Genomic DNA, 12300 nt, shown 5'->3' on the forward strand with positions numbered 1-12300 from the left:
AAAAATAAACAGCTATGATGAGTGTAAACACAAGGCTGTATTCAAACTATAGCCTTTTCTGTGAAATCATCAGTCAGTTAGTCAGTGACGAGGAAAATGTCAGAGCACAGATATTGAATCACAAACATAAAGTATTCAAGGAGAATGGCTGCAATGTTTACATGAGTCATCTGTACAACATTTTGAAGCAGTGTGCAACAGGAAAGAGAAAAATGCAGAACAGAGAAAGATTCTTGATGACAGGTTTTGCAGAACTTGGACTGAATGCTACTGAAGTTACTGATGGGAACATTAATTAGAGATATTGCACATCAACAAAAGACAAAGACAGTGTTACTGGGTAGGCCTCTTATTGACAGATAAACAGAAGGATTTGTGTATTAAAAATAAAACCACCTTAAAAGACAGTAAGTGTAAAGGGATAACTATAAAATATTGATTAAATAGATCTGACAAATGGGTTTCCCAGCACCATGCAGTAATGGCTCCTCTCTGTGGAGAGATGTTTATTTGACTACCTAAATACTGCAGGAACATATAAGCCATTTTGGTAAATTTAATGAGCTTGGAAAGAATAAGAAAGTGTAATCCAAGTTGCTCAAGTTTCTACATGATGAAAAGTCTGTACAGCTGTATACATCCTTAGGCTTAAAAATAAGATTCTACATAAATAGGACAATGAAAATTTGTTTGGATGTACATAAATTCTGTAGACCAGAGGCTTCATTGCCTTCGAATGTACATCAAAAATAATAATGGTATTTCAAGATGGAGATCAGACCGATCATAGAGGTTTCATTTGCCTTTCAACAATAAAAGAAACAGGACTCTATCTTCCTTGCCATAGAGATACTGGAAACTGAGCTCACACTGTTTATTTTCAGCCTGATGTAGTCTTTCCTGCCTCCTGCTTTGTAAATCATTTCTACTTATGGGATAATATTTTGCATACAAGATAAAGTCATATGTGCATATCAGTTTTTACTTAATGCTTTTCATGAACAGCCTCTAAGTAACTCTATAAAAGGTATTATACCCACTTACAGAGGGAAGACGGAGGCACACAGGTAAGTTAACTTTCCCATGGGGCCTCAGCCCACTGATTCTATATCTAAGAACACAAACCAGACATCCCAAAGTTCACTTTGGGGGTTTATCAACTCTTTGTCACAACACTGAAAATTATGACCAAAATATAGAAATCATGAGCTCAAATTATCACAGAAAAGAGCCATGTTCCCAACACTGGAGAGGGGTTTAATATTATTTTTACTTTTTATGGACAACTTTGGAAAGTTAGGCTTATGTTATTGGCTATGTCTCTAAGCTTTCCTCCATCAGCATAGTAGACACAAATAATATTATTTTTTCAGATGAAAGTGCATATGCTAGTGCCAACCTTACTTTAGTTACCAGGACAACAAGCACACACACATGCACAAAATGCATAAGCCAGATAAAATCAACTCCTTTTATGCATGAGTTGTGACTATCAGCATTGGCAAAGATTCTAAAAAACAGATGACTGGTGCTAGGCTATTAAAGAGGCAGCATTAATTTTACTTTTTCTTCTGCTGCACACACTACATTTCACTTAAGTCCTTTTGACTTCACTCCCAAGCAGAAAATTGTTCTACCTTAAGTATGGAAGTTATTATCATTCCTTCCTTCAGATTCAGGCATCCAAATAAATGAAATTTCAACAGTGCTTAGCATCAAGCAGCTTTTAGGCTCCAAGGCTAGTGGGACCACTCAGGATTAAAGGTGGTAACAGTCTGGAATAATGTAGGCAAAATATCACGTAATTTTTATGTGAAGCAATTTGACAGTGAAGCAATGATATTGAGCCTTACACTGTACCTAATCAAGACTAAGTTATAGCATCATAGCAAACCTTTATTAAACTCATCTTTGGAAAACAATCCTCACAGAAGTTGACTCACTCTATCAGTAACACTTTAGTCACAGCAGTTGCAGCTCTGCTGTAAACAACTTGCTAATTGTATTTCTGTCTTTATGGTGGAAGATGTGCTAATGGATTTGAGCATGTCATTATAACAGAAAAGTTCCTCACAAGAAACAAAAGCTCACAAATAAGTTAGGGTCTCCAGATACATTGTAGTTGCCCCACATACACACCCACAGCCACTCTGCTCCCTTCTGAGATCTTGCATGGGAAATGAGGAGCATCCATTTTCAGTACAAACATGCAGTAGTGAAATGTTCCATCCTCTGCAAGACCAAGTGCTTGCATAATAAAAACAGTGCTGTAATTTGACAGCTTAGCCCACCAAAAATCATACATTCATTATGTTTTCTACAAGCGTCTGTGTAAATCAGTGGTCTATAACCACTGATTCATTGTATATGCTGGGTTGGGTATAACTTAAAACACATGACAAGACTTACAATGTTTAAACCAGGCATCAAATGTATAAAGTTACAGCTACATCTTCCAAGCATAGCTGGGACTAAAAAATTGCCTAAATTCACAATATTTCATATTTTATTTATATACATTTCATTTTAAAAGTAATGTGCTGTCTATGGGAGCATAGTGAGCATTTCATTGTATAAATAAAGCAATCCTTAAATATTCTTCATAAAATGTATCAAATCTTTGAAGTGCTTGCAGTAAATTCTGTATGTATAAACTTACCTGATTTATTTTGAAACTGGTATCAGATAAGTTACATGTCTATATGATTTATCTACCATGAAACTAATAAAGCTAGTAATAAGATACTGTGTTAATCAGAATTGAGAGTTCATCCTCATATAGCTCTGTTTCCAGAGAACCATATTAAACTGGAACACCATTGTACCAAGAATGTTATGAAACATTGTTGCCATCTATACAAACGAGTAGTGAAGAAATTTGGTGACTGTTTCCCTTTCATTTTGCAATAATATTTCTGTCAGCAGCTTTAGGAACCTTACCACTCGGATAATTATGTGCTTCACAGCACCTTCCTTTTATTTTTTCCTTTCTGTGGATATTTTCTCAAAGAAACACCTTTTTCCTCTGCCATGGCTCTACCAAAAGTGGATTTTGTTGAAATTAATAAAATAAGGCTTTTTTTAACACTATGCAAAACATCCAGGAAGAATGTTGTAACTAGTATTCAGAACAAATCTGCTTAAGTGTAAGAAAACCATTTCTAGGAAGACTCATTTCCACAACCTCACCATGTAACTTCCTGAATATATCATAGATCCACTATATGCTGTAAGTTTACATTTGTTTCAGGTATAAATTAATTCTCCCCATAAAACATATTAATTCTTCTGCCCAACCACCCTTTGAACAACCTAACATTCATTTTAAAAAGTCAAAATAAAGAAACAGTTCATAGAGTGCTGGACTACAGTCAGTTTTTTCTAGGTCAGCAGAAATCTGTCTTAGTTGATACAGATATTTCCTTCCTGTGGAAGCTTAGTTTTTTCTTATAAATGCTAATTACTTGAGCCTTCAGAGCTACCAAAGAGAAATTACTAGAGGGAAACTGCAGAGAGGAACTCCTAGGGCCAAGTTAAAAGAAAGCATTTTCTTACAGTCTAAGGGTGAAAGAAGCACATGTGGTGCCCCTTTTTGTATACGGACCCTTGTAAGGGCTTCTTAGGCCTGAAAGTACGGCTCTGTTTATTAAACTTCTCTTTAAATTCCTGTGCAAGTTCTTTCATCTGCTTTTTCACAATATAGTTCATTTCCATTTCCATGGCAATCATATTTTTGAGAACTTAACATGTATTCTGCTGTTTAAATTAGTATACATGAAGTGTAATTCAGAGCAATGCCACCATAGGACTTAAGTTTAGACATGCACACCTACTCAAACAGACAGTAAACAATCATTTGAACCATGGCTAGACAAGAAAAAACTATGAAAGCTGGGCACATGACACAACAGACTGTGGCACAGAGATCCCCAGTGTAGCACATGCCCGAAGTGGATATGTATAGCCACACATCCAAAAAGCAGTACAGAGCTGCTGGCACTGTGCTCAGCCGGAGTTAATAAGCCCTCCCACTCAGAGGCAAATCAAAGCTAGTGTAGTTTACACCAGCTAGATTATGTGGTATTTATGCCTGATCAGTAGTCTCACTCCCCTGACACAGACTTAATGGGACATACTTCAGTTAAGCCATCACTGTAGATTATTTTCACAAGGCCAGCATTTCTGAGTCTTCCTGTAAATGGGAATCTGCACTAAGCATAGGAGAGCAATTTTACTAAAAGGTTTGGAAGCCCTGACACGTGCTACCAGCTCTGCTACTGGCTTCCTAGGTGACATGACATAAATCGCTTAATCGCTATTTCCTTCATTTGGAAAATAAGAAAATAATATTAGTTTTCTGGGGGCAGCATACAATAAATTGAACTGTGAAACATATCCATTGAGTATAAGGTGTTACGGACATGAACAGTTAGTAGATACTTCTCTGAAGCAAGATATTGACAGGAAAAGGGAATTATGAAATTAATCACACGGGTTTTATTCAAGCAAATGATCCTTTAAGCTTCATATTCAACAGAGCCTGAAGCTGATAAAAACTTCCCCAAATTTCAGGGTAATTTACTAAGCAATGGTAAAATATGCAGAATACAGTTCAGCATGAGATACAACCTGTAAATAACTATGGTTATGAAACGACCTTGCCTTTGATTTGCTCATTTGAATGTCAATCCTTTTCACTCATTAATATTTTGTTCAGTTTTACTGTAATCTTCTGAAACACAATAGTTGAGAGATAAACAAGGGAAACAGTATTTGATATAAACTGTCACGTGCAAAAAAAAGTAAACTTCAAAATAAAGGAATAATAAATTAGACAAAGCAGAGCGGTTTTATTGTATATTCATCCTTTGAGGCAATATAAGTGCTATGCATTTGTTTGACAAATATGTATTGTATTTAAAGTCATAAAAACAATTACAATGACATTTCCCTCCATCAGTATTGCACAGCTTACCATGCCATCCATGACTAAACATTTTAAACTAATTTCTGCAAACAAAACATCTTCTGTGATCAAGGACAAAAATCAGTTCTGTTCATAAATGAAATCATTCTTAATATCAATTGCCAGTTGCCATGGTAATAACTGAGACTCAAGAAATAGGTATTTTGCTTGCTTGGTGTAGACAATCTGCTTCCCAGAAAGGCACACACAAAGTTAAAAGTCTGTAGGAAGACAATACGAAGGTCAGATGGTATTACTGTATTATTATGATATTACAGTATACTCATCCTACTGGCATTTCCACATTGCCATTAAAGTTAAATGCTAACACCATTCATTACGCTTGGCTGCCTCCTTTCCCTTTTTTTTACGAAAATAATTGGGAAGTTGTATTACAGTGAAAAACTCCTTCTATGGTAGTTAGAGAAAAATATTTTGAAAGAATGTGATTTTCCTTGCAGTATTAGGTTAGCCATTGTCATTGTTAATTTTTTTATTGCATTCATTCCAATTTTATATTTAAATTGTGAAACTAAAAAATGCATCCATGGTGATTCAAATACAATCATTCAAAAGTGTCAGAAGTTCTGCTGAAAAACTTTTATACAGCTTTAATAGTGTTTTTTTTAGTGAAAGGTTTTTCTTGGCTGGAAATGTACAGTTATTTCTCATTTAGCTACCAAGCTTTGGGAATGTAAATGCTGAGTCCTTCATTAACACAGGTGTTAAAAATATCACATGCGTACAGATGTTTGCTTTAATATTTTCTCAAGGTTCAGGAAAACAGTTATAGGAATTTTAGAAACACATGTAAACTTGTCAGCAGGTGTAAGGACCAAAGAGTGAGAAATCTTCCTTAAAATTATTTCACATCAATTGCTTGCATACCTGAATACAAACTTGTAGAAACAGTTTTTACACCCTTAAAACACACAAATTACCCACAAACACTAGCAGTGTACCATCAAACAAGAATAAATTTGTAGGACAACACAGCATGAAATCAGGAAAACATATCTAAGCAATTCATCTCAATAATATATAAACATGATATAATCCTCCATGGCAAGAAGCCAAGACTTGTTGAGAAGAGCATGCCTCAAGCAGTTCCTCAGACCAAGCGATCAGAACCCTAGGAAACCAGGGGCACATATCTGCCATAGTTGTAAACATAACCTAAACAGGTTAAACATGAAAGAGCTATAAAAAAAGCTGTAAATGAATGCAATTACAGAGTCAGAAAGAGTCTACAGTGCAACATAAAAATCACAAAAGAAATTTCTACATCCTTACCATTAAAACCAAAATCTCTATCCAGAAAACAGTCCAAAATCACAAATACAGTGAAAACTGTATATATTCATGTTCACCCTCCCTTGCCTAACAGTAGATTAACTGAAGCTTGCACGTTTGAGAGGAGTAGACAGAAAGAAGACATTGGAGCGCTTGAATGTGGGCTTTTTGGGGGAGGCAGTACAACTAGAGGGGGACATCATTCACCAGAACTGCAACCTACGGCACATAGACTGCCAGAACCTGCCAATCCTTTCATCACACTCAAAAAGTCTTTAACTGCTTCTCCTAGAAACAAATTATTTTGTGTGTGTGTGAAATTTCTTTACATTATTCTTTATCTTAAATCAGAGATCTGTGCCTTTGATACACTGAAAGATTGCTCTTTACCAGACAAACCATGCTTGTCCCAAGAGAAGTCACTTAGGTCCTCTCTGGATTTACAGGTCATAAAAATCTGGGGTCTCTTTTCAACTCCTTAACCTTCCTTCAGCTCCTTTCCCTTCCCAGCCTCACATGGCTTGCCCTGTAATACCACACAAGACCTTTGTTGACGAAAATGTCTGTTAAAAATAAAAAAAAAACAATGAACTTTCCAAAGTCCAACTTGTGAATTACTCAATAAACTTCAGATCCCAAATCTACAAAAAGGCTTAGCTACCTGGTTATCACTTTAAGTAGCTAAGTTTGTGTGACACTGACATCTCAGATATTCATGGCTCTGCTTAGCTCCCAGATAGAGGCAAACATCCTTGCCACCCCCCAGCTTCAAAATGGAACAAAAATTGAGCATGTTTTGCTCCTTCAGCCCTTATGTCTAGTTTAAATGGGTAACCACCCAGTATGGATCGTCAGGGGACCAGGATGACAAGGGGTGCTAGACAGCACATCTGCCCCAGAAAATAAATACTGCCTAATAAGCTGCTTGGGCAACCCCTAAATCCTTCCAAATAAATCTTCCCTGTAGCACATCATCTGAGATTCAAAGAAGAGCTGAACATGCCTGTTGGCCTCATCTTTGCATTGTCACAGCAGGGTGGGAAGAAGGAAAAGGGAAGAGGAAAGAGAGAAGATCCACTGGCACCTCTACTTTTAGCAGCTCCCTCTGGGGCACCAAAACATTGAATGGTGGCTGCAATGGGGTTGGCTCTACCCCCGGTCCGGGACACTTGCAGCCCACCTCACAGCTTGTGGTGGCATGAAATCATGTCACAAATTGTGCACTGTGGGGCTTTATGGTTTGTATTGTGGAAAAAGAATAATTTTTTGTGGGAAACAGTAAGAACTTCAAGAAATTAAAGAAAGGTGTTCTGCATCTCCTCTAGCTTTAATGCACCTCCGATAGTGGTGAAGATGGTAATTGGAGGATTAGAGCGTTGTCACAAATGGGTCAGCATCTCGTTTTGGGTAGCCAGTATGCACACATTTTAACAAATACCTATTAGCTGTTGCCCAAGTAGAACCCTGGGCAACTACTACATCACTGCAAAGATTATACTACTTAGGAGTACTTTATAGCATAAGACTCTGAACTAGAGCAATTCCAGAAAGGCAAAAGCATCAGTGCAAGCCTAGCATAATTCCTTGGTATCCACATCAGTGATGCTCAGGACTGAGAAGCGCTCTGTAGGCCAAAGACTTTTTTCACTTTCTTTTACTGGTGAACAACCAGAGACCACAATTCTAAGCTATACTGACACAATGGTGAAAACGGAATTTTACACTTACTAAGTAATAATGCTTCTGCTGTTTCTAGAAAGCTACGTCCACTACACCTCTCATTACCCACTGCCTCATTCAAACCCTATTCTCTTCTTTAAAAGCCTCCATCACTTCATGTGGTCGGCTTTCTGTCACTAACTGTACCCCAAATGGCAGCTGGTGGTTAACTTTCCAAGGCACAGATTACTAGCCACACAGTTCTCACAGTATTTGGTACTGCCTCCTGCATATACCTATCATGCTCAGAGCTTTTCTCATAAAGAGGGCAGAACTTGGCCCTGGAAACCCTAAGGGGAATTGGCAGGTAGATAAGTGCCCATATTTCTTTTGTAATATAGACTTGGGAGTTATGAAAGTTAAACTTGACTCATAGATCCTACATTGATTCATTGTGTTACGGTAATTACCACCAAATACTTCATTTAATCATAGTAAGTAAGATTCTATGCATGACTGCAAGCTTCTACAGTGACTATAATTCCTATTGCTACATTTTTCAAACCTCCAGAACTGTTACTATTACATTAGAGCTAGAGATTACCTCTCCACCACTTCTTGACCTCTGTTGTGTGCTCACACATTTTCTACTGTGGTAAGAGCAAGCAACTCCACCAGCTCTGGTTATACTCAAAATTTCTTTCTACCACATAAACTGCATGCTCAGCAGCACTGAATAAAAAGTCCCATGCTTTTAACATATTACTGCTTGCCACTGCACTAATATTGGACAAAAACAGCAGCACAAACGTTTTTGTCAGTGTCGACATTTAGATTATCTGAAGAGACTCCAGAGCAAAACCTGAAGCTTATTATATCAATAATGTGAATTTTGTTTTTAATTTATATGTAATTGATATGCTAATTTTCAGGGAAAACAAATAGAATAATTTCACATTAAATCATCTTCTCACTTGAATTAAACCATTCTTTTTCAGAAGTATATGGATCTCTAATTAGAAATTAATTATGTTTCATTATTTTTACTCAAGGTTTCCATTAGAACAACATGGAAATGATCAGTCGCAATGCCTCAGCCTAAGCACATCAATGAGCAGGACAGGGGAAGTTTGAGGAAGAACCTTTAGCACAGATGAGAATTTCCATTCTCTGGGAGGACCTGAAGAAGAGGAACCAACCCCTTCTTGCTCCTACAGAAAAGAATTAAGTCTCTCCAAAAAGGAAGAACAGGTAGCAAAGTAAGTGAAGAGAGAATTAAGAAGGAACAGAAACAGAAAACTTTAGCAAGAAAAAGAGGAAGGAAAGCAACCAGGTGCCCAGAACAGTAATAAAAATCTCACCCTATAACTGGGTGAGAATTGCAAAGACTAAATAGAGAAAGAAACAGAAGAAAAGCCTTTAATCGGTCCAGTCCACTGTGATCAGGAGGACCAATTATTTCTTTTAACTTCCCCTTGCAACAGCTTTTATTTTCTTGAACTGTTAAGGTGTCTTTCATTTTTCTTTAGTCTAAACAAACCAAGTGTTTCCTGTCTTTCTATATAAGTAACTATTTCTGCTCTCTTCTGCAGTGTGTCAAAATAGTACATTTTTTAAAAAAATATGAGATTGCCAAAATCACTTGCAACACAACTTCTTTGTTTTTCCTTCAAAAGACAGGATAAGCTCCTCCCCTAGAAATGATTCACACTTCTGACCTACTGAGTCTTGAAGAAAATGTAAAGGTGAGATTAGTTTCAACGTGTTCACTCCAGTATGCAAACACTCGATTTGTTTTGCTGAGCATTACAAGGGCAAATATATTTTGCATTTCCTTGTTGTAAGCCCTGCCTCTTGCCTTGGAGGGGAGATGGCAGGAAAGGACAGCCAAAGGACATTCACAGGGAGAAGGAGGTTGAAACCTCCTCTTCTGTTGAACAATTTCTCTCCCATTTTCTCTAGACTGTCACAGCTTTTCTCAGAAAGATTCATTAAAACGAGAATCTAGTTCAGTAATCAGTTAAGTGCTTTCCTCACATTATATGCCAGGTATTAGTATTTCATAGAAGAACAACGTTTGTCTCCTTATTTAAACCCTATGGTTCCTGACTGCTGAAGGTTTTGACGCAAGCAGACTAAAACCTTATTGTAATCCTGTAAATTTAATCCATTTTGTGTTGTACTGAATATTAACTGTATTACATTTTAATTACAGCAAGGAAATGCATGCAAAATTAAAGTCTGAAAAAAGAGGCTTAAAATACTCTCATATTCTTATCACTGCTTTAAAATATGTATTGTCAGGAGACTGGATCCTACTTTAGATACCACCTTCTGCACCTTGCATGTGCCATCTTCCAACCAGCCAGACCAGATTCTTTACAGATCATTTTGCTTAGCTGTACAGTGGGGCTATATTACACAGCAAGCCTCAAAGAGCATTTGAGACACAAATTAAAGTGCCTTGTACAATTACAATAAAGAAAAACATTGACCACAGCGCTAAAGAAAAAAGAGAAAGCAAAGACACACCACTATGAAGCCCGTGTTTCACATGTATATGCTTCTCTGTGAAACTCTTCCAACTATTTCTAATGCAACACATGTAGCCCTTACGCATAACACAGACTGACATGGAAAAGCTTGTACTCAAATCAATACTGCTGAGTTCAATCAAGCCCAGAGATAGTTTTTAATGATTAGAAGAGTGGCTAAGATTTTAAGGCTACAAAATACAGTACTTTTTTTTATTCTTTCCAAAGTCATCTTAAATTGTAAGAAAAAAAATCCAGCTTTTAATAAGTCCTACAAAGCATGTGATGGGTACATTAAGAAAACCAAGAACATTTGAAGTAATTTAATTCAGGTTTTGAATTACAATTCCTGTCCAACTATTGCAGAAAAATTACCTCTCTATACTGGTACCCAATCAGGATAATGGTAGCCTATGCCTTCCATCCAAGTTGTACTAGAGGATATACAGACTGATTCTGCACCTCTTTTTTTTTTTTTTTTTTTTTTTTTTTTTGAGAAAACTTTGTTTTTTCTCAATGTTTTCTCACAATAATAGTTATAATTAACAGAAAAAATACATCATACTAGCTACAAATACGTGGTTTTGTTGTCAGTTGGACAGTTCAGATTCTGTATAAGTCTTTGAACAGAGCAATGTTGCAGTATTTTTTTATCAGCTTTTTGCAGGATTTTGCAAATTGTAACTTGCATGAAAAGATCCTCATCTACATAGTTCCACAGAGGCCCGAAGAGCTGCCCTCATTATTACTCCAAGTAACATGTAAGGGCTAAACAGTATCATCCTATGCATGCCAGGTACAAATAGCTATTAGAAAAAGTGAGCAATTTCAGCACAAGGGAAAAAGGAACTAGATCAGACTCAATCTGAAAGGTAAATCATTAACGCAAGCACTTTCTGTAGGTGGGCATTTCATTCTGTGACTAGCTGAATTCTGATTCTTAAAATCAACAAAGCAGAACAGGGTGTTGTGCTAATAGCTGTTTACTTATGTTATAATCATACTTATTCATATATGATTAATGACTAAGTATACAGTGAATCTATAAAACCCAAGGTCATACAGTACCAAGCAGTGCTCCTGGCTTGTTGTTACCTTGGAGCCTAATGTAGTTCGTATCAGTTTGCTTGGATGATTTCTCTCAATTCTCCAAAACAGAATAAGAGTTAACTATAACAATTTAGTTTACTGAACTGCTAGTTTTATTCTAGGAAAGCTACTATTTTCATCTGAACAAGACTTGAAGATTTGTATCAAAATGTATTGTGGAGATTATGTGAGTATAATGATCCGTTCTCTGAAATCTTTCAAAACTTTTCCTTGCTTAAGTTGTCATCACACATGTTGGGACCCATTTCCCTCCACTGATAGGTATTAATCTCAGGTGAAGTTAATTTACTTGTGATTTGGGTCTAATTCTAGGATTACTTACAGTATATATGAAGTGTCTGAAATGGAGATTAAAATATAAAGAATTATCAGTTCCTGTGTCATAATTTTAGACCTTCCAGGATTAAATAATTTGTCTTTCATCTCTTTTTGAGACTCTGCTTGTGGGTTTTCTATCCTTGCGCTTAGCTGTTACACAAGACTCAAAATTGCATACTATCACCTAACTGTATTAAAAATAAAAATGTCAGTTGCTCAGAAGATACCAATTCATAGCACAATTTTGGTGGGTTTATTTTTTCACAAGACAGTCTGTAACTGTATAAAGTAACTGAACAGCTTTATCATTTATAAACATTTCTTTTTGTTCACAATGTGAAAAAAATTCTAAAGCAAAGAAATACTACCTCTACAAGGGCCATAACAGAGGAAAAGCTATCAATTATTGTTCCCCATCAA

The sequence above is a fragment of the Falco punctatus genome (assembly GCF_963210335.1).
Source record: "Falco punctatus genome assembly, chromosome: 1".
Classification (NCBI taxonomy): Eukaryota; Metazoa; Chordata; class Aves; order Falconiformes; family Falconidae; genus Falco; species Falco punctatus.